This window comes from Rattus norvegicus, chromosome 19 (assembly GCF_021556685.1).
Source record: "Rattus norvegicus strain SHRSP/BbbUtx chromosome 19, alternate assembly SHRSP_T2T, whole genome shotgun sequence".
Classification (NCBI taxonomy): Eukaryota; Metazoa; Chordata; class Mammalia; order Rodentia; family Muridae; genus Rattus; species Rattus norvegicus.
The window spans coordinates 2,893,638-2,917,278 of record NC_141552.1 but is presented as its reverse complement, the minus strand read 5'-3'; positions in this window follow the sequence as shown (position 1 = coordinate 2,917,278).

Here is a 23,641-nt window from a genome sequence, read left to right as displayed (position 1 = left end):
CAGATTACTGTATCCAGCAAAACTCTCAATTAACATTGATGGAGAAACCAAGATATTCCATGACAAAACCAAATTTACACAATATCTTTCTACAAATCCAGCACTACAAAGGATAATAAATGGTAAAGCCCAACATAAGGAGGCAAGCTATACCCTAGAAGAAGCAAGAAACTAATCGTCTTGGCAACAAAACAAAGAGAATGAAAGCACACAAACATAACCTCACATCAAATATGAATATAATGGGAAGCAATAATCACTATTCCTTAATATCTCTCAATATCAATGGCCTCAACTCCCCAATAAAAAGACATAGATTAACAAACTGGATACGCAACGAGGACCCTGCATTCTGCTGCCTACAGGAAACACACCTCAGAGACAAAGACAGACACTACCTCAGAGTGAAAGGCTGGAAAACAACTTTCCAAGCAAATGGTCAGAAGAAGCAAGCTGGAGTAGCCATTCTAATATCAAATAAAATCAATTTCCAACTAAAAGTCATCAAAAAAGATAAGGAAGGACACTTCATATTCATCAAAGGAAAAATCAACCAACATGAACTCTCAATCCTAAATATCTATGCCCCAAATACAAGGGTACCTACATATGTAAAAGAAACCTTACTAAAGCTCAAAACACACATTGCACCTCACACAATAATAGTGGGAGATTTCAACACCCCACTCTCATCAATGGACAGATCATGGAAACAGAAATTAAAAAGTGATGTAGACAGACTAAGAGAAGTCATGAGCCAAATGGACTTAACGGATATTTATAGAACATTCTATCCTAAAGCAAAAGGATATACCTTCTTCTCAGCTCCTCATGGTACTTTCTCCAAAATTGACCATATAATTGGTCAAAAAACGGGCCTCAACAGGTACAGAAAGATAGAAATAATCCCATGCGTGCTATCGGACCACCACGGCCTAAAACTGGTCTTCAATAACAATAAGGGAAGAATGCCCACATATACGTGGAAATTGAACAATGCTTTACTCAATGATAACCTGGTCAAGGAAGAAATAAAGAAAGAAATTAAAAACTTTTTAGAATTTAATGAAAATGAAGATACAACATACTCAAACTTATGGGACACAATGAAAGCTGTGCTAAGAGGAAACTCATAGCGCTGAGTGCCTGCAGAAAGAAACAGGAAAGAGCATATGTCAGCAGCTTGACAGCACACCTAAAAGCTCTAGAACAAAAAGAAGCAAATACACCCAGGAGGAGTAGAAGGCAGGAAATAATCAAACTCAGAGCTGAAATCAACCAAGTAGAAACAAAAAGGACCATAGAAAGAATCAACAGAACCAAAAGTTGGTTCTTTGAGAAAATCAACAAGATAGATAAACCCTTAGCCAGACTAACGAGGGGACACAGAGAGTGTGTCCAAATTAACAAAATCAGAAATGAAAAGGGAGACATAACTACAGATTCGGAGGAAATTCAAAAAATCATCACATCTTACTATAAAAACCTATATTCAACAAAATTTGAAAATCTTCAGGAAATGGACAATTTCCTAGACAGATACCAGGTATCGAAGTTAAATCAGGAACAGATAAACCAGTTAAACAACCCCATAACTTCTAAGGAAATAGAAGCAATCATTAAAGGTCTCCCAACCAAAAAGAGCCCAGGTCCAGACGGGTTTAGTGCAGAATTCTATCAAACCTTCATAGAAGACCTCATACCAATATTATCCAAACTATTCCACAAAATTGAAACAGATGGAGCCCTACCGAATTCCTTCTATGAAGCCACAATTACTCTTATACCTAAACCACACAAAGACACAACAAAGAAAGAGAACTTCAGACCAATTTCCCTTATGAATATCGACGCAAAAATACTCAATAAAATTCTGGCAAACCGAATTCAAGAGCACATCAAAACAATCATCCACCATGATCAAGTAGGCTTCATCCCAGGCATGCAGGGATGGTTTAATATACGGAAAACCATCAACGTGATCCATTATATAAACAAACTGAAAGAACAGAACCACATGATCATTTCATTAGATGCTGAGAAAGCATTTGACAAAATTCAACACCCCTTCATGATAAAAGTCCTGGAAAGAATAGGAATTCAAGGCCCATACCTAAACATAGTAAAAGCCATATACAGCAAACCAGTTGCTAACATTAAACTAAATGGAGAGAAACTTGAAGCAATCCCACTAAAATCAGGGAATAGACAAGGCTGCCCACTCTCTCCCTACTTATTCAATATAGTTCTTGAAGTTCTAGCCAGAGCAATCAGACAACAAAAGGAGATCAAAGGGATACAGATCGGAAAAGAAGAGGTCAAAATATCACTATTTGCAGATGACATGATAGTATATTTAAGTGATCCCAAAAGTTCCACCAGAGAACTACTAAAGCTGATAAACAACTTCAGCAAAGTGGCTGGGTATAAAATTAACTCAAATAAATCAGTTGCCTTCCTCTATACAAAAGAGAAACAAGCCGAGAAAGAAATTAGGGAAACGACACCCTTCATAATAGACCCAAATAATATAAAGTACCTCGGTGTGACTTTAACCAAGCAAGTAAAAGATCTGTACAATAAGAACTTCAAGACACTGAGGAAAGAAATTGAAGAAGACCTCAGAAGATGGAAAGATCTCCCATGCTCATGGATTGGCAGGATTAATATGGTAAAAATGGCCATCTTACCAAAAGCAATCTACAGATTCAATGCAATCCCCATCAAAATACCAATCCAATTCTTCAAAGAGTTAGACAGAACAATTTGCAAATTCATCTGGAATAACAAAAAACCCAGGATAGCTAAAGCTATCCTCAACAATAAAAGGACTTCAGGGGGAATCACTATCCCTGAACTCAAGCAGTATTACAGAGCAATAGTGATAAAAACTGCATGGTATTGGTACAGAGACAGACAGATAGACCAATGGAATAGAATTGAAGACCCAGAAATGAACCCACACACCTATGGTCACTTGATTTTTGACAAAGGAGCCAAAACCATCCAATGGAAAAAAGATAGTATTTTCAGCAAATTGTGCTGGTTCAACTGGAGGGCAACATGTAGAAGAATGCAGATCGATCCATCCTTATCACCCTGTACAAAGCTTAAGTCCAAGTGGATCAAGGACCTCCACATCAAACCAGACACACTCAAACTAATAGAAGAAAAACTAGGGAAGCATCTGGAACACATGGGCACTGGAAAAAATTTCCTGAACAAAACACCAATGGCTTATGCTCTAAGATCAAGAATCGACAAATGGGATCTCATAAAACTGCAAAGCTTCTGTAAGGCAAAGGACACTGTGGTTAGGACAAAACGGCAACCAACAGATTGGGAAAAGATCTTTACCAATCCTACAACAGATAGAGGCCTTATTTCCAAAATATACAAAGAACTCAAGAAGTTAGACCGCAGGGAAACAAATAACCCTATTAAAAAATGGGGTTCAGAGCTAAACAAAGAATTCACAGCTGAGGAATGCCGAATGGCTGAGAAACACCTAAAGAAATGTTCAACATCTTTAGTCATAAGGGAAATGCAAATCAAAACAACCCTGAGATTTCACCTCACACCAGTGCGATTGGCTAAGATCAAAAACTCAGGTGACAGCAGATGCTGGCGAGGATGTGGAGAAAGAGGAACACTCCTCCATTGTTGGTGGGATTGCAGACTGGTAAAACCATTCTGGAAATCAGTCTGGAGGTTCCTCAGAAAATTGGACATTGAACTGCCTGATGATCCAGCTATACCTCTCTTGGGCATATACCCAAAAGATGCCTCAACATATAAAAGAGACACGTGCTCCACTATGTTCATCGCAGCCTTATTTATAATAGCCAGAAGCTGGAAAGAACCCAGATGCCCTTCAACAGAGGAATGGATACAGAAAATGTGGTACATCTACACAATGGAATATTACTCAGCTATCAAAAACAACGAGTTTATGAAATTCGTAGGCAAATGGTTGGAACTGGAAAATATCATCCTGAGTGAGCTAACCCAATCACAGAAAGACATACATGGTATGCACTCATTGATAAGTGGCTATTAGCCCAAATGCTTGAATTACCCTAGATCCCTAGAACAAACGAAACTCAAGACGGATGATCAAAATGTGAATGCTTCACTCCTTCTTTAAATGAGGAAAAAGAATACCCTTGGCAGGGAAGGGAGAGGCAAAGATTAAAACAGAGACTGAAGGAACACCCATTCTGAGCCTGCCCCACATGTGGCCCATACATATACAGCCACCCAATTAGACAAGATGGATGAAGCAAAGAAGTGCAGACCGACAGGAGCCGGATGTAGATCGCTCCTGAGAGACACAGCCAGAATACAGCAAATATAGAGGCGAATGCCAGCAGCAAACCACTGAACTGAGAATAGGTCCCCTATTGAAGGAGTCAGAGAAAGAACTGGAAGAGTTTGAAGGGGCTCGAGACCCCAAAAGTACAACAATGCCAAGCAACCAGAGCTTCCAGGGACTAAGCCACTACCTAAAGACTATACATGGACTGACCCTGGACTCTGACCCCATAGGTAGCAATGAATATCCTAGTAAGAGCACCAGTGGAAGGGGAAGCCCTGGGTCCTGCTAAGACTGAACCCACAGTGAACTAGTCTATGGGGGGAGGGCGGCAATGGGGGGAGGGTTGGGAGGGGAACACCCATAAGGAAGGGGAGGGGGGAGGCATTAGGGGGATGTTTGCCCGGAAACCGGGAAAGGGAATAACACTCGAAATGTATATAAGAAATACTCAAGTTAATAAAAAAAAAATAAATAAATAAAATGGAATAGGGACTAAAAAAAAAATTTGATATGTATTTTCCACGTAACTGAAAGAATTAAGTACTTTTAAAGATTTTATCAATCACACCCATGTGAGTTTTCTGCTTTGAAAATTCTTTTTTTTTAAAAAAATGGGTATCTTATTTATTTAAATTTCAAATGTTATCCTCTCCTTGATTTTCCCTCTGCAAACCCCTTATCCCACCCCTCCTTACCCTGCTTCTATTATGGTGCTCCAACACCCACCTCACCACCCTAGCATTCTGTGCATTGGGGCATAAAGCCTTCACAGAACCAAGGGCTTCCTTCCTTTAGTGCTAGACAAGGCCCCTACAGCTCTTTCAGTCTTTCCCCTAACCATTTGGGTCCCTATGATCAGGTTGGATTCTAGCATCTGCATCTGTAATTGTCAGGATCTGGCAAAGCCCTTCAAAATACATCTATATCAGGCTCCGGTCAGCAAGCATTTCTTGGCATCAGCATTAGTGTCTGGGTTTGGTGTCTGCATGTGGGATGGATCCCCAGGTAGGGCAGTCTCTATTTATATCTACATTCCATTTTAATTGTGTTTCTTGTCCTCTTCATTTCTACTTTTTGAAAATTTTTTTTATATATTTAGATTACTTGCCCTCTATCTCTTATGCAGTTTGCAAATTTCTTTTGCCATTTATTGGAATTTATAGGACCCATTTATATTTATATTTTACTATATTTTATATTTGTATTACATTTATATTATAATATTTGTATTGTGTGTCTGTTTGTAGGGCATTTCCTCACAAATGGTTGCTTCCCTGTACAAATAACTTTCACCTTTGTGAGACCCCATATATTAATTTTTCCTTAGTGACTGTGCTGATAGCTTCCTGTGCCAATGAGTTCAAAGCCATTTCCTAATTTCCCATCTACCAAGTTCAGTGTATCTGGTTTTATGTAGGGTTTTTGATCCATTTGGTCTTGAGCTTTTTTCAGGGTGACAGACAAGGATATATGTGCACTCTTCTACATCTAGACATCCAGTTATACCAGCACCAGATGCTTTATTTTCTTCCATTGTACAAATCTGACTTCTTTATCAACATCATGGGTGTCCATGGGTATTTGGGTTTATGTCTAGTCTTCGATTTGAAGAACAATGTATCTGATTTTGTGTGAATATGCTTCTATTATTACATCTAGTAGTATAATTTTATCAGTGGTGACATTTCCAGTTCTTTTATTAAGGATTGTTTTAGCCATTTTAGTTTTTGCATCTTTAATGTTTCCATATGAAGCAGAAATTGGTCCTTTCAATATTTGTTAATGTGTATTGAGATTTTTTGATATGGATTATAATGAATCTACACATTACTTTTACTAAGATGGTCATTTTTACTATATTAATTCTGTTGAACCATGATTATGGGGTCTCTTTCCATCTTCTGATATTACATAATTTCTTTCGTTACAGTCTTAGAGTTTTTAATCATGCGAGTCTTTTACTTGCTTGGTTAGGGTTACCCAAGGAGCTTTGTGAAGTCTGTTTGCCATTTGTAAATAGAAGGAGTACAAATCTTTATTAGTTAATTTTGTATCCAGCTACGTTCTTGAAACATAAGAGTTCAAAAATGAAAAATTTTAGGCCACTTACATATACTATTAGATATTTTGTAAATAATGATGCTTTGACTTCTTCATTTCAAAATTATATCCCCTTGATCTCCTTCAGTTTTCTTATTGCTTTAGGTAAAACTTAGCATACTGTATTTAATAAGTATTGAGAAAGTAGAGAATATTTTATTGTTCATGGTTTTGTTCAATTTCTTTGAGTTTCTTTCTTTAATTATTGTTGCATTTATTTAATCACTTTAAAGTACAACATTAGCCTTTTCTCTCATCCCTGTACCCCTTCTTATAAGTCCTCTCCCCATTTCCTTTAGAAAAGGAATTTCCCCTCTGGGTGTTAACCCTAGACAACCCCCACCTTATGCTGCCTCCCATCCCACCTCATCCCCCAACCTTCACATTTTGTTCTGAGCCTTCTTTATTTTAAAACCTTTATTGGTTATTTCATATATTTACTTTCAAATGTTATCCCTTTTCCCGGTTTCCCCTTTGAAAGACCCTAAATCACCCCTTCCTCCCTGGTTCTATGAGGGTGCTCACCCACCTACCCACTCCTGCCTCACCGCCCTAGCATCTCCTTATGAAGGGACATCAAGCCTTCACAGGATGAAGGAAGTCCCCTCCCACTGATAGGAGATAAGGCCATCCTCTGCCACATATGCAGCTGGAGCCATGAGTCCCTTCATGTGTATTCATTGGTTGGTGGTTCTGTCCCTGGGAGCTCTGGAGAACTAGTTGGTTGTTATTGTTCTTTCTATGGGGTTGCAAACCCCTTCAGCTCATTTAGTCCTTCCCCTAACACATACATTTGGGTGACAATGTTCAGTCCAATGTTTGGCTGCAAGCATCCTCATCTGTATTTGTCAGACTCTGGCAGAGACTCTCAGGAGACATCCATATCAAGCTCCTATCAGCAAGCACTTCTTGGCATCAGCAATAGTGTCTTGGTTTGGTATCTGTATATGGGATGGATCCCCAGGTGGGGCAGTCTATGGATGGCTCTTTCTTCAGTCTCTGCTCAACTCTTTGTCCATGTATTTCCTTTAGACAGGAGCAATTCTGGGTTAAAAATTTAAGAAAGGTGGGTGGCCCTGTCCCTCAAACAGGGGCCTTGCCTAACCTCTGGATATGGTCTCTAAAGGTTCTCTCTCCCCTTTGTTGGGCATTTCAGCTAATGTCATACCCATTGGGTACTGGGAGCTCTTGCTTTTTTGGCATCTGGGACTTTCTGGTGGCTACCCCCAATTCTCCATCCTCCATTGCTACACACCTCTGTTCCATTTCCTGTACATCTCCTCAGTCTGCTCTCACACCTGATCCTGCCCCCCTTTTTATTCTTTCACTCCTCTCTTTCTTCCAAGTCCCTCCCACAATCTACTTCCTGTGATTATTTTGTTCCCCCTTCTTTTTCTCCAGTTAATTTTTTGTTGTGTATAGGCCTGCTGTGACTGTCTTTCTTATGTTTAGATATATCTCTTGTATCTTAATGTCTCCAAGACTTTTAAAATAAAGAGGTGTTGAATTTGAACAAGGATCTTTCTATATCTAATGTCTTGGTTTTGTCTTTTGGTTTGTTTAGATGGTAGACTACACTAATTTATTTACCTAGGTTGAGTTATGGCTGCACCCTTTGCATAAAATTTGTCAATGGTAGATGATACTTTTGTTATGTTCCTGGATTCTGATTGCAAGTAAATTATTGAGAATCTTTGCATATGGGTTCATAAGAGAAACTGGAGTATAATTTTATTGTTTTGGTGTGTCCTTATGAGGCTTCGGTATGAGTGTAACTGTGGCATTATAAAATGAATTGGGCAATGGTCTTTCTCCTATTTTTTGAATAATTGAACACTGTGGGCATTAACTCTTCCTTAAAAGTCTCAATGAATTTGCAAATTGCTTTTTTCTAAATCTATGGAGAACAAGAAACACAGGATAGTGAAAACTATTAACAACAATAAAAGAACTTCTAGGGGAATCACCATCCCTGCTCCCAAACACATAGGCACAGGGGAAATTTTCCTGAACATGACAATGGCTTATGTTCTAAGATGAAGAATCGCCAAATGGGATGTCATAAAATTGCAAAGCTTCTTTAAGGCAAAAGATACTGTGAATAGGATAAAACAGCAACCAAGATATTCAGAAAAGATCTTTACCAATACTAAATCCAATAAAGGGTTAATGTCTAAACATACAAAGAACTCAAGAAGTTAGACCCCAAAGAACCAAGTGACCCTATTAAAAATGGGGTACAGAGTTAAACAAAAAAATTCTCAACTGAGGAATATCAAATGGCTGAGAAGCATCTAAAGAAATGTTCAATATCCTTAGTCATCAGGGAAATGTAAATTAAAACAACCCTGAGATTCCACCTCACACTAGTCAGAATAGCTAAGATCATAAACTCAGGTGACAACAGATGCTCTCTAGGATGTGTAGAAAGAAGAACACTCCTTCATTTTTGATAGGATTGCAAGCTGGTATAACCACTCTCAAAATCAGTCATGAGGCTCCTCAGAAAATTAGACATAGTGCTACCTGATGACCCAGCTATACCACTTCTGGGTCTATACTCAAAAGATGCTCTAACATATAAAAGGACACAAGCTCCACTATGTTCATAGCAGCCTTATTTATAGTACCTAGAAGCTGGAAATAACTCAGATTTCCCTCAACAAAGGAATGGATAAGGAAAATGTGGTACATTTACACAGCAGAGCACTACTCAGCTATTAAAAATAATGACTTCAATACAGAGGTGAATGCTAACAGCAAACTGCTGAACTGAGAACAGGACCCTCTTGAGGGGAAATTAGAGGAAGTATTGAAAGAGTTGAAGGAGCTTGCAACCCCATAAGAACACCAATGCCAACCAACCAGAGTTTCCAGGGACTAAACCACTACTGAAAGACTATATATACATGGACTGACCCAGGGCTCCAACTGCATATGTAGCAGAGAATAGCCTTGTCGGGGTACCAGTGGAAGGGGAAGCCCTTGGTCCTGCCAAGGTTGAACCTCCAGTGCAGGGGAATGGGGGGGCAGTAAATGGGGAGGAATCCCCGTATAGGGGAGGGGGAGGAGAGAGGAGGGAGGCTTATGGACAGGAAACTGGGAAAGGGAATAACATTTGAAATGTAAGTAAAGAAATACATCTAATAAATTTTTTTTTAAAAATGACTTCATGAAGTTCTTTGACAAATTGATGGAACTTCAAATTATCATCCTAAGTGAGGTAACCTAATAACAAAAGAACACACATGATATGTACTCACCGATAAATGGATATTAGCCAAAAAGCTCAGAATACACAGGATACAATTTACAGACCATAGGAAACTGGAGGAAAAAAAACAAAATGGGATCCTTCAGTCCTTCTTAGAAGGGGGATCAAAATATACATGGAAGGAGATACAGTGATAAAGAGTGGGGGGGAGAGGGATGTTTGCCCGGAAACCGGGAAAGGGAATAACACTCGAAATGTATATAAGAAATACTCAAGTTAATAAAAAAAAAGAGTGGAGCAGCGAATGAAGAAAAGGCCATCCTGAGACTGCCCCACCTGGGGATCCATCCCATATGCCACCATCAAACCCACTCACTATTGCTGATGCCAGAAAGTGCATGCTGACAGGAGCCTGATATGAATGTCTGCTGAGAGACTCTGCCAGATCCTTACTGATACAGATGAGGATGCTTGCAGCTAACAATCAGACTGAGCACAGGGATGCCAATAGTGGAGTTAGTGAAAGGACTGAATGAGCTGACGAGGTTTGCAACTCCATAGGAAGAACAGTATCAACCAGATTCCCCAGAGCTCACAGGGATTAAACCACCAACCAAAGGGTACACATGGAGGGACACATGCCTATACTGGTATATGCAGAAGAGGATGGCCTTATCTGGCACCAATGGGAAGAGAGTACCTTGGTCCCATGAAGGCTCCTATTCCAGGTGTAGGGACATGCCAGGGCAGTGAGGTGGGAGTGGGTGGGTGGGAGGAAGAGCATCCTCATAGAATCAGGGGGAGGGGAATGGAGAAGTGGAAACCAGGAACGGGGATAACAGTTGAAATGTAAATACACAAAATATACAATAAAATAATCAAGTAAGAAAAAAGCCTCATTGAATTCTGCATGAATACTCTCTTGCCTTTATTTTTTTTTTATATTTTTAACTAGAAGATATAGGTCTATTAAAATTATCTGATCTTGATTGACTGGTAAACGGTATATATCAATAAAATATTCCCATTATTTTGATTTTTCAATTTAATTTTTAAAGTATTTCTTTATATTTCCCTAGATTCTCTCTGTGTTTGATGTAATGGATGCATTTTCATCTCTAATTTCATTGATTTGAACTTTTTCTCTCTCTACCTTTAGTTTAAAAAAGAGTTTATCAATCTTATTGATTTTCTTAAACAATTCATTGCTTTAGAAATTTTGTGTGTATGTCTATTTTGTTGATTTTTAGACCTGAGTTATACCTTCTTCTCAAGACCTCATGGAAATTTCTTCAAAATTAACAACATATTCAGACAAAAAGAAATTCTCAACACATACAAGAAAATTGAAAGGACACCCTGAATACTCTCTGAACTCCAAGAATTTAAGCCATGTCTCAACAAAAACAGAAATATCAGAAATCTTGTAAACTCATAGTAACTGAACAACTCACTACAGAATGTAAACTGCATCAAAACAGAAATTAAAAGAATTTAAAAATGTTCTAGAAGCCAACAAAGATAAATACCCAAAAACCTCAAACATAAGGGACACAATGAAGGCAGCTATATAAGGTAGGTTCATAACACTAAGTGCCTACAGTTACAAAACTGTGTGTATCTGTCTTCGTGTGATACTATAATAGCACACATGAAGCTCTAAAACAAAAAGAACAATTCCCGCCCCCAAAGGAATAGATGACAAAAAATAATCAACCTCAAGTTTTTATCAATAATATAATTATAATTTCTAAAATAATTTTTATATAATTAAATATGTATATAAATCTAATATATATAAAATTTATAATTGAATGTATAATATATATATACTTGTATATAAGCATATATAACATGAGAGACACACCCATAATACAGCAAATACATAGGCGAATGCCAGCAGCAAACCACTGAACTGAGAACGGGACCCCTGTTCAAGGAATCAGAAAAAGGACTGGAAGAGCGTCAAGGGGCTAGAGACCCCATATGAACAACAATGCCAACCAACCAGAGCTTCCAGGGACTAAGCCACTACCCAAAGACTATACATGGACTGACCCTGGGCTCCAACCTCATAGGTAGCAATGAATAGCCTAGTAAGAACGACAGTGGAAAGGGAAGCCCTTGGTCCAGCCAAGAATGAACACCTAGTGAACGTGATTGTTGGGGAGAGGGTGGTAATGGAGGGAGGATGGGGAGCGAAGCCCATATAGAAGGTGAGGGGGAGGGGTTAGAGGGATGTTGGCCCAGAAACCAGGAAGGGGAATAACATTCGAAATATAAGTAAGAAATACTCAAGTTAATAAAGATTTAAAAAAAGAAATAAAAACATAAAAAAACTATACATACTTATATATAAAACTAAATAATGTACATTCACAAATGTGTGAATGAACGTGTGTGTCTGTGGATATATATATATATATATATATATATATATATATATATATATATATATATATATATATAGTGTAGGGAGGATGGCCTAGTAACCCACAAGGGAATGTTTGATTCCCTAGAACTGAAGTTATAAAGTAAGGTGAGCTGCCTAATAATATCACTGGGAAATTTGAAGATCTTCACTCTTAACCACTTAACCATAGCACCACCCCATTTACTAATTTATTACACAACAAAGATCTTGTGCCACTTGTTTATTATTTTAACTTAGTTTTTAATGATTTGAGGTTAAAGAATGTGTTAAATATGTTTCATTTTTAGTCAGAATGTATGGAACCCAAATATATCCATTGAAAATGTCAAGCACTCTTACTCAAAGCAAATTAATTTCCATCTGGCAGCTTTAATTTTCATTTGTCCACAGATATTTTGCCAATGGGATTTGAAATATGCTAATACTTGTTACTTCTTTCTATTCACTGAAAGCATTATGAAATGTCCTAAAGTTGTGGGAAATAATTTATGAAAGATTAATCATAAGCAAAAGATATTCATGGAGGCAAAACCAGTACAAAATAAAATGCACATTCTGTACTTACTCTCTTGAATACATCTTCCATTCTTTAATGTTATCAAGCATAAAATATATCTAGAAATCAACTTTTAAAACAAGTATGTCATTTCATCTCAAAGTATTAGAATGATCTAAATTATGACAGCAAGACTACTCCAATGTTTATCTTCTACTGATAAAAGAATTATCTTGAGTAGTAGGAGGTGGGTATTTCTCATGATCACTTACTCAAAGGTACCATGAATCTACAACTTTGATCCTACACTCTACAAGGGGCTAATTAGTATCAATAATATGGACATACATGCCATGAAATTCAAGGTGAGAACGGCTGATGAGCATCCCGAGTATTTGCTAAGTTTGACCTGTCATCTGATCTTACAGATAGGCACATTATGAAGTGCAAGTCACAAATTGCAGCAAATGTACATTGTGACATAAGATGTTGGAATGATTGAACATAAAACTTTAATATAAAGATGATGTTTGACAACTAAAGAAATACATTTCCCCTGATTCAAATATAATATGGTATTAGTGTCAGGAAGGTAGATTTGTTATTTAATTTTGATCTGGATACCTTCTAGACTTCTTTCCTTTACTTAGTGGAATGTATTATTAAAATAGTATTAATTTTATAAAAGACTGAATCACTATTAAATACCACATCATTTGATTAGTTCTGTCCAATAAAGATTATTATGCAAAATTGATCAATCAATAAAAAATAGCTCAATGGGATGTAAGACTGAAGTTTAATTTCCAATTTTTCTCTATAATTCTATTGTCTTTTTTTTTATTAACTTGAGTATTTCTTTTATACATTTCGAGTGTTATTCCCTTTCCCGGTTTCCGGGCAAACATCCCCCTAATCCCTCCCCTTCCCCTTCTTTATGGGTGTTCCCCTCCTCATCCTCCCCCCATTGCCGCCCTCCCCCCAACAATCTAGTTCACTGGGGGTTCAGTCTTAGCAGGACCCAGGGCTTCCCCTTCCACTGGTGCTCTTACTAGGATATTCATTGCTACCTATGAGGTCAGAGTCCAGGGTCAGTCCATGTATAGTCTTTAGGTAGTGGCTTAGTCCCTGGAAGCTCTGGTTGCTTGGCATTGTTGTACATATGGGGTCTATTGTCTACTAGAAAACACTGGGTATCAATTTGTGGTATAAGCTAGATTCCTGTTCTTCCTTTTTCTTTCATGCTAGCTTTTGTAACTAGCTTTGTGTGGCCATACAAACTTACAGCGCAAGGCACTCAGGAGGCTGAGGTTGAAGGACTACATGAATTAGGTACTTAACTCCTGTATAGTAATAAAAATAGTGAGTTGTTATCTCTATAAATAGTCATATGACTCTATGTGATAATTGATAATGCTACAATTTACCCATCATTGATATGAGAGATATATGTTCAAAATATTGGATCTGAGTTGAAAATTTGTGTTCAAATTAAATTTGGTGAATTTCTGTGACATTGACTGAGTTGTATTAACAATATTTAGAATTTTTTCATCTGTTTTACATCATAGATATGATTGAAAATTAACTAGGATTAAAAGTTATACTGGAAAATAGGAAAATCTTATAGAAGGGACTATGAGGAATGATTTATCAGGACAAAAACTGTGGCTTAAGAGATCTTTAAACTTTAATATGATTTGATGGAGTAAAGGATGAAAGATACACAACAATTACACTTTTTGAAGAATGAAATAAAGAAAACTATTAAAAAGCAAATAAGAAACAAGCAAAACCAAAAACAAAGAAACAAATATGGAACCAAACTTTTTTTCAATAACATTCCCAACAATGACTCTGAGAATCAGAGTTTCATCCTGAGTTAATGGGGATGAATTTCTCTCCAAGAAATTATTTCCCTTTGCTTTGATACCAACATAAGTGCTGAAAACTACAGGCATGGTGAGGGGCTCCTCAGATAGCATTCATTTACAGCAACCTTCTTGTTCTACCGTGGCAACTCCTGGAAAAAAATGTCAGATATCATATTGTGACTTTCTGTGCCTTTGTATTCCTTACCACCTCAAAGGAAGTTGACCAGACTCCTCAGTTCATCAGAGCTAAATATAGAACAGCCCATATAATAGTCATATATAAAATACAAGGATAAAATTTATCCTTTCTCCCGCTATCCAGGAATAAGTGACAATTTGACTGCAAGCATGCACTGTAGACTTCTCATCAACTACATTATATAGCATTTCAGCTCTCTATCTGAAACTTTTTACTGGATATTTTATTTACATTTCAAATACTATCCCCTTTCCAACTTCCCCCTTCGGAAACCCCCTATTGGGGTACCCCTCAACCTAATCCTACCTCCCTGCCCTGGTATTCCCTTCACAGGACCAAGGGCCTCCCCTGCCATTGATGTCCTACAAGGCCATTGTCTGCCTCATAAGTGGCTGGAACCCTGGGTTGCTCCATGTGTACTCTTTGGTTGGTGGTTTAGTCCCTGGGAGCCTTGTGGTGTATGGCTGGTTAATATTGTTGTTCTTCCTATGGGGTTGCAAACTCCTTCATCTCCTTCACTCCTTCGCCTAACTCCCCCATTGGTGACCCCATGCTCAGTCCAAAGGTTGTCTCCAAGTATCCGCCTCTGTATTTTCAGGCTCTGTCTGGCAAAGCCTCTCAGGAAACAGTTGTATCAAAGAATCTTATGCTTTCTTGTAGGCTTGAGCTTGTTTTTTGGACCCTATGATATTGCCTGATTATTCAATTAATATTACATTTAATAAATAAATTACCCAGAAAGAAAATTCACAACTGTATCTATCTTGAACCTGAAAACTTTCATAATGAATGTTGATAAAGCACCTGGCACAATCAAAACCCATTCATAATTGTCTTTTTCTTTTGAGAGTAGAATCAAATATTTTTGCGTGAAGAGGCATGATATTTATTATTTAATTTTGCCATTCGGTTTGTCAGAGCTAGACTACCCTGGCCCTGGTACAAGAAAGAGGCCTATATTGTAGCATTCTAGTATCAAAGGATAGAAACACTTGTTTTGGAAACCCTTCTGAAATGCTATGGCATTAAACTGTCTGGTTTCAGTTCTGTCCATTCCAGCCCAACTATGGTGACTAGTGATTTCTTTCTAGTCACAGATTAGTTCCAGTAGGATGAATCTGATTTTCACTTAGTTCTGTGAAGATTTCCTCCTGTGAACCACTGCTGCGTCTGCTGGGTCCTTGCCAAGGATGCTTCCTCACCTGGAATCTTATTTAAAGTTTCAGGCAGAAAGTTGGCAGCTCAGCCCCTTGTAGTCATAGTAACTCCAGGGAAAGATTATGGATGCACACTCATGAGTACATCCAGCCCTGTAAATGTGGAGCTGTGTTTTCTATTCATCTTTCTATCCATTCATTCACTGATTCATTTCCCAAACATTTCTCAATGAGAACACTTTTCATGCTCTACGTTATATTTAGTACTAGAAATACAGAGCTTAAATTTGAAAATAACGAGTTGAAAAACGGCCTTTGAGAAAGAGATTTTTCATCGTTTGGCTGTGAAGTTATATTGTTAAGACTTCTGTGTGCCAATTCTTCTCTGTGTTCTTGAACTGTGGGAAAGAAGGCCATGTGATTTTGTGTTTATTCATACTGCATGTGTTATCTAGAATAACCTGAAAAAGATAAGCAGCTACTCAGGGTTACGTATATTCTTTAGTGGTCAGTGTTACACAAGTTATAAATATATATAACTAGGATGCATATGGTATTAAAGACACGAAGCCTGGCTCAATATGTTGCCCTTGGGCATATTGAGGATTTTGATGATACTTGCCATTATTAGAGCTGAACATTGCTATAAGCCTTGAGATACTAAGGGCAATAATGTTATTAACCATTTTTCAGTCTATCAGAGGAACTCTAAACAAATTACATAGTCCCAAACATGACTAATTCCAGGCTAAGAGCTTTGCTTTACAGATATAGGCAGACGGTACCAAAGTAAAAGGCAAAGTTTCATTTTTCATCTTTGGACTGAAAACTGAAAGGAATCCAATGTGATATTCTAATTGGTAATAGCTGATTTTATTACAGGTGAGAATATGTATTGCTACGTTTAGAAAATTATCAATTAATATAATAAAGAATTCCTTTAGTTTTACCAAAATTACTGGCAAATATTCTTTTCTGGGTTGTTTTGCTAGTTATTTTGAACTCAACTCTCAAGTATGTAAAAACAAGTACAATTTCTTTTGTAATGAAAATATCAAAGAGATTGTATTTGCCCATTCATACTTTTAGTCTTAGGTCACCAATGCTAGTCTTTTCTGAACACATTAGCTTCCCATTGCTGTATCACGACATTCAAGGTAACTGATGCAAAAAGGCAAGTGTGGTCTGAATGTCCAGTTTATGGTTGTTTGGCCCCAATGATTCAGGGCTGGTTATAAAGCAGTGTGTTTAGTAGGAGAAATTGAAACAAGAAGCTGCATTTAGGAAGAAAGTGAGAAGAAGGTATACAACGGTCTCTTCCCCCACATATTTTCTTTGTACCAACAACCCTGATGTCCCAACAGATCTACCAGTAAACAGCATCTTTCTGAAAAAACAATGTGGCTTCAATACACATACAGTTAGGGAGCATTCTTGATGCAAATTACAATGCTCATTTAATCTAGTAATGGCTTGATGTTGAATTAAAAAACTCTAGCTGAAAGGAATAAATGTAGAGTCACCGAAATACTTCTCATCTACAACAATAATATAATGCTAGAGACAAAATTACATTTGGATGATGAGATGTCAGATGGCATATAAATAATTTTTTTCATGGTTACTCAAAATTCCAAGAATTTTGGTACTCACTTGATTATAGATCATGTTTAGTACAGAGATCACTTATTGGTGGCTGTTCCTGTTCTTCAGAGTGGCAGTGCTTTGAGGAACTTTCTTAACATATACTATGAAGCACACAGACTTGTTCAGTGGTAAGTATCATCCATAAGTTTTAGGCAGAGGAAAAGAATGGGCTTTCAGAATTAGCTCAATAGTGTGCAGGACTTGCCGGAGTCAGACAGATTCTTGCTTTGTGACCCTCCTAAAGTCTTCACTTAGGCATATAGACACTTGCCTATTTGTCTATTTGCATGGTTTTTGTTTGTTTGATTGGTTTTTTTTTGTTTGGTTTTGTTTTTCTTTCCAAACAAATCACAAATTTTTCTCTAGTATACTTCCTAAACAGTTTTCTTCTTCCAACAATGGCACATCCAATCCAGACTATTGACTATAAAATTTGCATGGTATTTGTAAACTCCTAAATTATTTTCCTAATAGATTTATTGAATCCACAAATGTAAATGCATTTATGTTCAAATCATGAATATGAAATTATCTCTGAAGTGAAAGCAGGGATAGACTTAAAACAATTGCACCATAACCAGAAATTGGTTGTTTATCTCCCATGGAAGTCATTGCAGAGTAAAAGGATATTCACAGTCATGAGCAGAAGAACCCCTCTGCTTTATGAAGTTAGAGATATTGAATGAGGGATAAGATTTGTAATGGCAATGCCATGAATTTTAACATAATGGGATTTCCTTAAGCATTGAGAACCTACACTTTATGACCAGTATTAAATCTTCATGTTCAAAACTATTAGTAGAGGCTAAACTTTCTATTCAGGATCATGAAAAGATGAAAAGGTCATCTTCTTAGTTAGTGTTTTGGTGCTTGGGAGAGATACCATAACCAAGGCCACTGTTAAAGAAAGCTGTTGGGGGTGGAGGGGCTGCTTAAACTCTCAGAAGTTCGGTTCTTTATCTAGGTGATAGGTAGCATGGTACTGAAGCAATAGCTAAGAGCCTTACCTTGAACCACAGAGAGAGAGAGAGAGAGAGAGAGAGAGAGAGAGAGAGAGAGAGAGAGAGAGAGAGAGAGAAAGGCTGGTACTGGAATAGGCTTTTTTTTTTTTATTAACTTGAGTATTTCTTATATACATTTCGAGTGTTATTCCCTTTCCCGGTTTCCGGGCAAACATCCCCCTCACCCCTCCCCTTCCTTATGGGTATTCCCCTCCCAGCCCTCCCCCCATTGCCACCCTCCCCCCAACAGTCTAGTTCACTGGGGGTTCAGTCTTAGCAGGACCCAGGGCTTCCCCTTCCACTGGTGCTCTTACTAGGATATTCATTGCTACCTATGAGGTCAGAGTCCAGGGTCAGTCCATGTATAGTCTTTAGGTAGTGGCTTAGTCCCTGGAAGCTCTGGTTGCTTGGCATTGTTGTACATATGGGGTCTCGAGCCCCTTCAAGCTCTTCCAGTTCTTTCTCTGTGGAATAGGCTTTTAAACCCCAAGTAACACATTACCTCCACCAAGGCAACATCTCACAAATGTTAAATCTTCTAATATTTTCAGAGTCCTATTCCTCTGTGACTAAGCATTCAAATACATGGACCTACAGAAGCCATTGTTATTCAAACATGCACGGTCACTAAATTTGCCAAACCATTCTTTCTTTTCTGTAATTGGTCCATAACTCGAGGAACTTAATAATGTTTTTCAATAAAGATTGAATATTTGGGGGTATTTACCTTTTTCTGTTTGGTTCAAAGTCTAGTTAATGTCTTTGACTGCGCATGTGATGGCAGGAACAATTGTTGCAAGGAACTAAAGTATAATTATTAGCAGTAATTGTTATTATAGTGATATATATTACAAAATTATGCTTTGGTTTTCCAAAAATATGTGAAAATATTCACAGTTATATATATATGTACTTCTTAGTTTATAAAAATAATACTTAAAGTATAAAATTTCTTCAATTTTTTAAAACAAAAAAAGGAGGCAGATACTATCCAAAAATAATCATACACATGAATTTGTAAAACAGCTCAGGAAATCAGAGCATAATAATATGAAGTATTCCTTCTGGCATGTTATGTTTAATGACAGAGCCAAAGAATTTCTGGATTTGGACATAGTCTAAATTCAGAATCAATGCTTGTAGCCATCTTTAGAGTTGTTGAAAGTGAATCCAAGTCTATCATGTTAGTGATTTTTTTTAACTAGGTAAACATTCTCTAAGCTTGCATGCTTCTCATCCTGTTTGAAAGAACAAGAGAAATGGCTATATCATGATTCTGCATATATCATATATGAAGGTAAATACTGTTTTTGTCAATTTAGTTAAAATTGTGCCTGAATTAGTGTGTATGTGTGTGTGTGTGCGTGTGTGTGTGCATGTGTGTGTGTGTGTGTGTGTGTGTGTGTGTGTGTGTGTCTGTGAGTGTGTGTGTGCTTGTATAGAAACACATGACAAGGAGAATGGAGCATCTTTGGTAATTGTATATGAACTGTACAACATTTTTGTTGTTGTTGTCGCATGGTGGAAATTGACTCTTTTAAATATGCAATTCTAAGCTACCACAAATGAATAATATTAAATATTCTTCTTTGACATGTGCTAGACATAGGAACTAAAATAATCCATACTTTCAGGCCTGCCTTTCAAGACTATATTTCAAAAGCTCTTTCTTCCCCCCTTTTCAGGGAATAGAGAACTCTAGATTCCTCTTGTAAGATTCAGCTTGTCTCAAATGCTAGACCAAACATTTGAAAATAAAGGTGAGCTCCAGGGTACGCACTGCATGTCCAAGGCCAATTTGTCCAGCCTATTATAAGAGCTATTTTCTGACACACCACAAAAGATGCTGCTCTACAAAGAAGCAGAGCTTATTTATTTGGGTTCTCTCTACTGTAAGGTTGTTTGATTTTGTTTTGATTCTTGACCTTTTGGGAGAAAAGAAAACAAAAAAAAAACAAATGTTTATTATGATGGTAAATTTCTGGTTCTAATTTAGTATTGGAGAAAATGTTAACCCCACCAGAAATCCAGTTTATCTTTACATTATCTTTCTCCACCTTTCTTTGCACTTTTCTGCAGACTCTCTTTCAGCTTTTCTGAGGTGGGAAAGGCAGGAATATGTCAGATGTTTTCAGTTCATTCTCACCTCCTTTGTAAGTCTTTAGAAAGTCAAGCTCAAACCTCTAAGTCTAGATATGTAGGTGATGCTGCTGGAAAAAAATGATGGCAACTTGATTATTAGTGAGTTCCTGTATCCAAACAAACCAAACAAGAATGAAGAAAATATTTATTTAAATTGGCTTGTAATAATCAGTGTACAAAGAGAATAACTGATGTGAAGGTGGTATTGAGAAATAGGGGATATAAAACCTTCATATATTTAAACAACTAGTGATATTTTTGGCATTTTAATGAGGTCAGTGAGCAGCTGACTGGGCCATTATATAATCACATATGAATAAAATGTTTTTAATCTTTAAATTTTATTATTATTATTATTATTATTATTATTATTATTTTCTCTTCCCCCTCTGTGTGTGTCTGTCTGTCTGTCTGTCTGTCTGTCTGTCTGTGTATCTGTGTATTTTCCACAGCATGTTGGTGAAGATTTGAGAACAAATTTGTGGAGTCAGTTTTCTCCATATATATATATATATATATATATATATATATATATGAATATGAATGATATCTACAAGGTCTATGGACCAAATTCTGGTAGTCAAGCCCATGCAAAAATCTTGTTTACCTACTAGGTTTTCTAACTCGTTCCAGAGTAATTTTTTATGAAAAATTATATTTGTAAACTTTCCCTGTAGTCTGGAATGATGTAAGTACTAGTGACTGTATATCTTACTAAAACTGAATAAATTATTACTATGTTGCACATTAATTTTAATCTTAGGTACGGTACCTAACATAAACACACACATATGTACACCAAACAGATGTGCTTGTAGTTGTTAATAACATTACGGCCAATATTTTTAATCAACACAAAAAACAAATATTCACAAAGATTAGTTGGATACTTAAATAGGCTTACTTTATTTTAAAGCAATGAAACTTTGGAAATAAATATTATTGAAGAATCTTATGAAGCAGAGGACCACTGATATCAAATGTTAAAGAATATGATAACATTTATGTAAAACATGAATTCAGGTTTCCAATATATGCTAATACAGCTTACGGTTATACTGATTGTTTTTGAGGAGGATAATAGGAAAAATAAAGATCAGAGTCATTTCTGAGACTAGAAATATCCCAGTTCATGATTCTTCAATAAATTTTAGACATTAAAGTATACATTACAATGATTCATTATGTTGTCTGATTATGAATTGAATAGTCTCACTGTGTGTTTTCAATTCAAATAAATCTTTAATTAAAAAAGAATCAAACATATTTTAAGGATTGTAGCAGTAGTCCACGAGAGGGCTAGTTATGATCCATTACAAAAAGCACATAAGTAAACCATATGTGTCATGGCTGTTAGCTCGATGCCTTTGTGGAACTTCTAACTGTGGCAATTGATGTGTTTCTGCCTCTTTTCCTTGCTCTTCAGACTCTATGTCTCTTATATGGCTTCCTTATCCAACCTCAATATGAGGGATTTTGACTTGTCCTATTGAATCTTGTTGTGTTTGCTGATGTCTCTTGGATATCTGCTCTTTTCTGAAAGGAAAAGGAGGGAGATTAGATCTTCCTGAGTGGGGAGGTGGGAAAATCTAGAAGGAGTAGAAGGATAAGAAAACATGATCAAGATATACTGTGTGAAAGAAGAATCCATTTCAATTAAAAATAAATGATAAATAGATACATAGATAGATAATAGGTACATAGGTATATAGATAGCTGCCTATATACATAGATATCAATTGATGATAGATAGACAGATAAAGTTATAAAAAAGTAGAATGGCAGTTTAAAGTGGTAATTAAAATTTATTTTCCCACTGTTTTGAGCAAAATTTTCAGCATATCACTATGACTTTTTCCTATTCACCCACAAAGCCAAGGGCTACAATTGACATGAGATATATGAGTTGATCAACATAAGCTGATCAGAAAAACCCTTATTATCTGATGAGGCTAAAGGCTCTCTTTAGAAATGAATATGGTGGCAGAAGGCCCGGTACTGGTTGCGCCATTTTTACTTCACCTAAAGAGGAACTGGAATTAGCTCAGTTTGCATATCATTATCATTGGACTTCTTTAGTCTCACCAACACAGCAGTATTTCCTGACACAGGGTGGGAGACCATCTACAGACAATTAGAACTGATAATAAGCCATTTAGATTTTCTGCGGAAAGCCAAGCCATAGCAAAAATAGCATCACATTATCCTAAGTCTGACTGATGGGAACAGTTGCATAAAGGTTTCTTGTTAAGCTCATCAAATATTACCCTTTGTGTGACTTTGGTTTAACCTGCCAGTCTGATTAAACTACATTCACCAGCTGAGGAAGCACTGATGTTTGAATGTCTGAAGCAGTTCTGAGTCTGCCGCCTCAGACATTGTGAATATTTTTGGAAAGAGAAAACGAAGCCTTTGGCTTTGCCTGTTGGTTTATAAATGGTTACGAAGAGCAGAGCTGGTGTAGCCACACAGACTGCAGTAAACCTCAGTACATTTAGCTTCATTTGAGCTGCTCTCTGCTAGCTACAGCCCTTCTCAGGATATGTAAAGCTTCTAAAAATTTCCCAAACACTGCCTTTGTGGAAAAACTGAACTTTGTTTCCTACATTATAAACTTAACAAGTTTCCTTTACATGAAGAAAAAAAGTGTTTTTTTTTAAAACAGAGGAAATCAAAGTTTTTGTTTCATAACCATTTTATAACCTGAAACAACTCAAGACATGGAATTTTGAGTGAAGTTGACAAGGGTTTACATCGGTGTTTTTAACCTTGTCATAGCTACAATGACACCAGCCAACAAGGCTGAGTTGTGGGACTGTCTTTTTCTTAAATATAAAATAATGGAGGAAATTCACATTACTCAGAGAGAAAATGTCAAATGATTCATTTCCTGGCACATAGAAGCATTACACATTTACAAACTTTCTTGGCCTATGTTCTGCTGTTTCATTATACTTCTCATTTATGAACAGTTTTATTTTCTCACACACCAAACTCTTCTAACCTATTTTAATTTGGGAAATAGCATTTAAGTTTTTATTACTATTGTCTGTATTTAT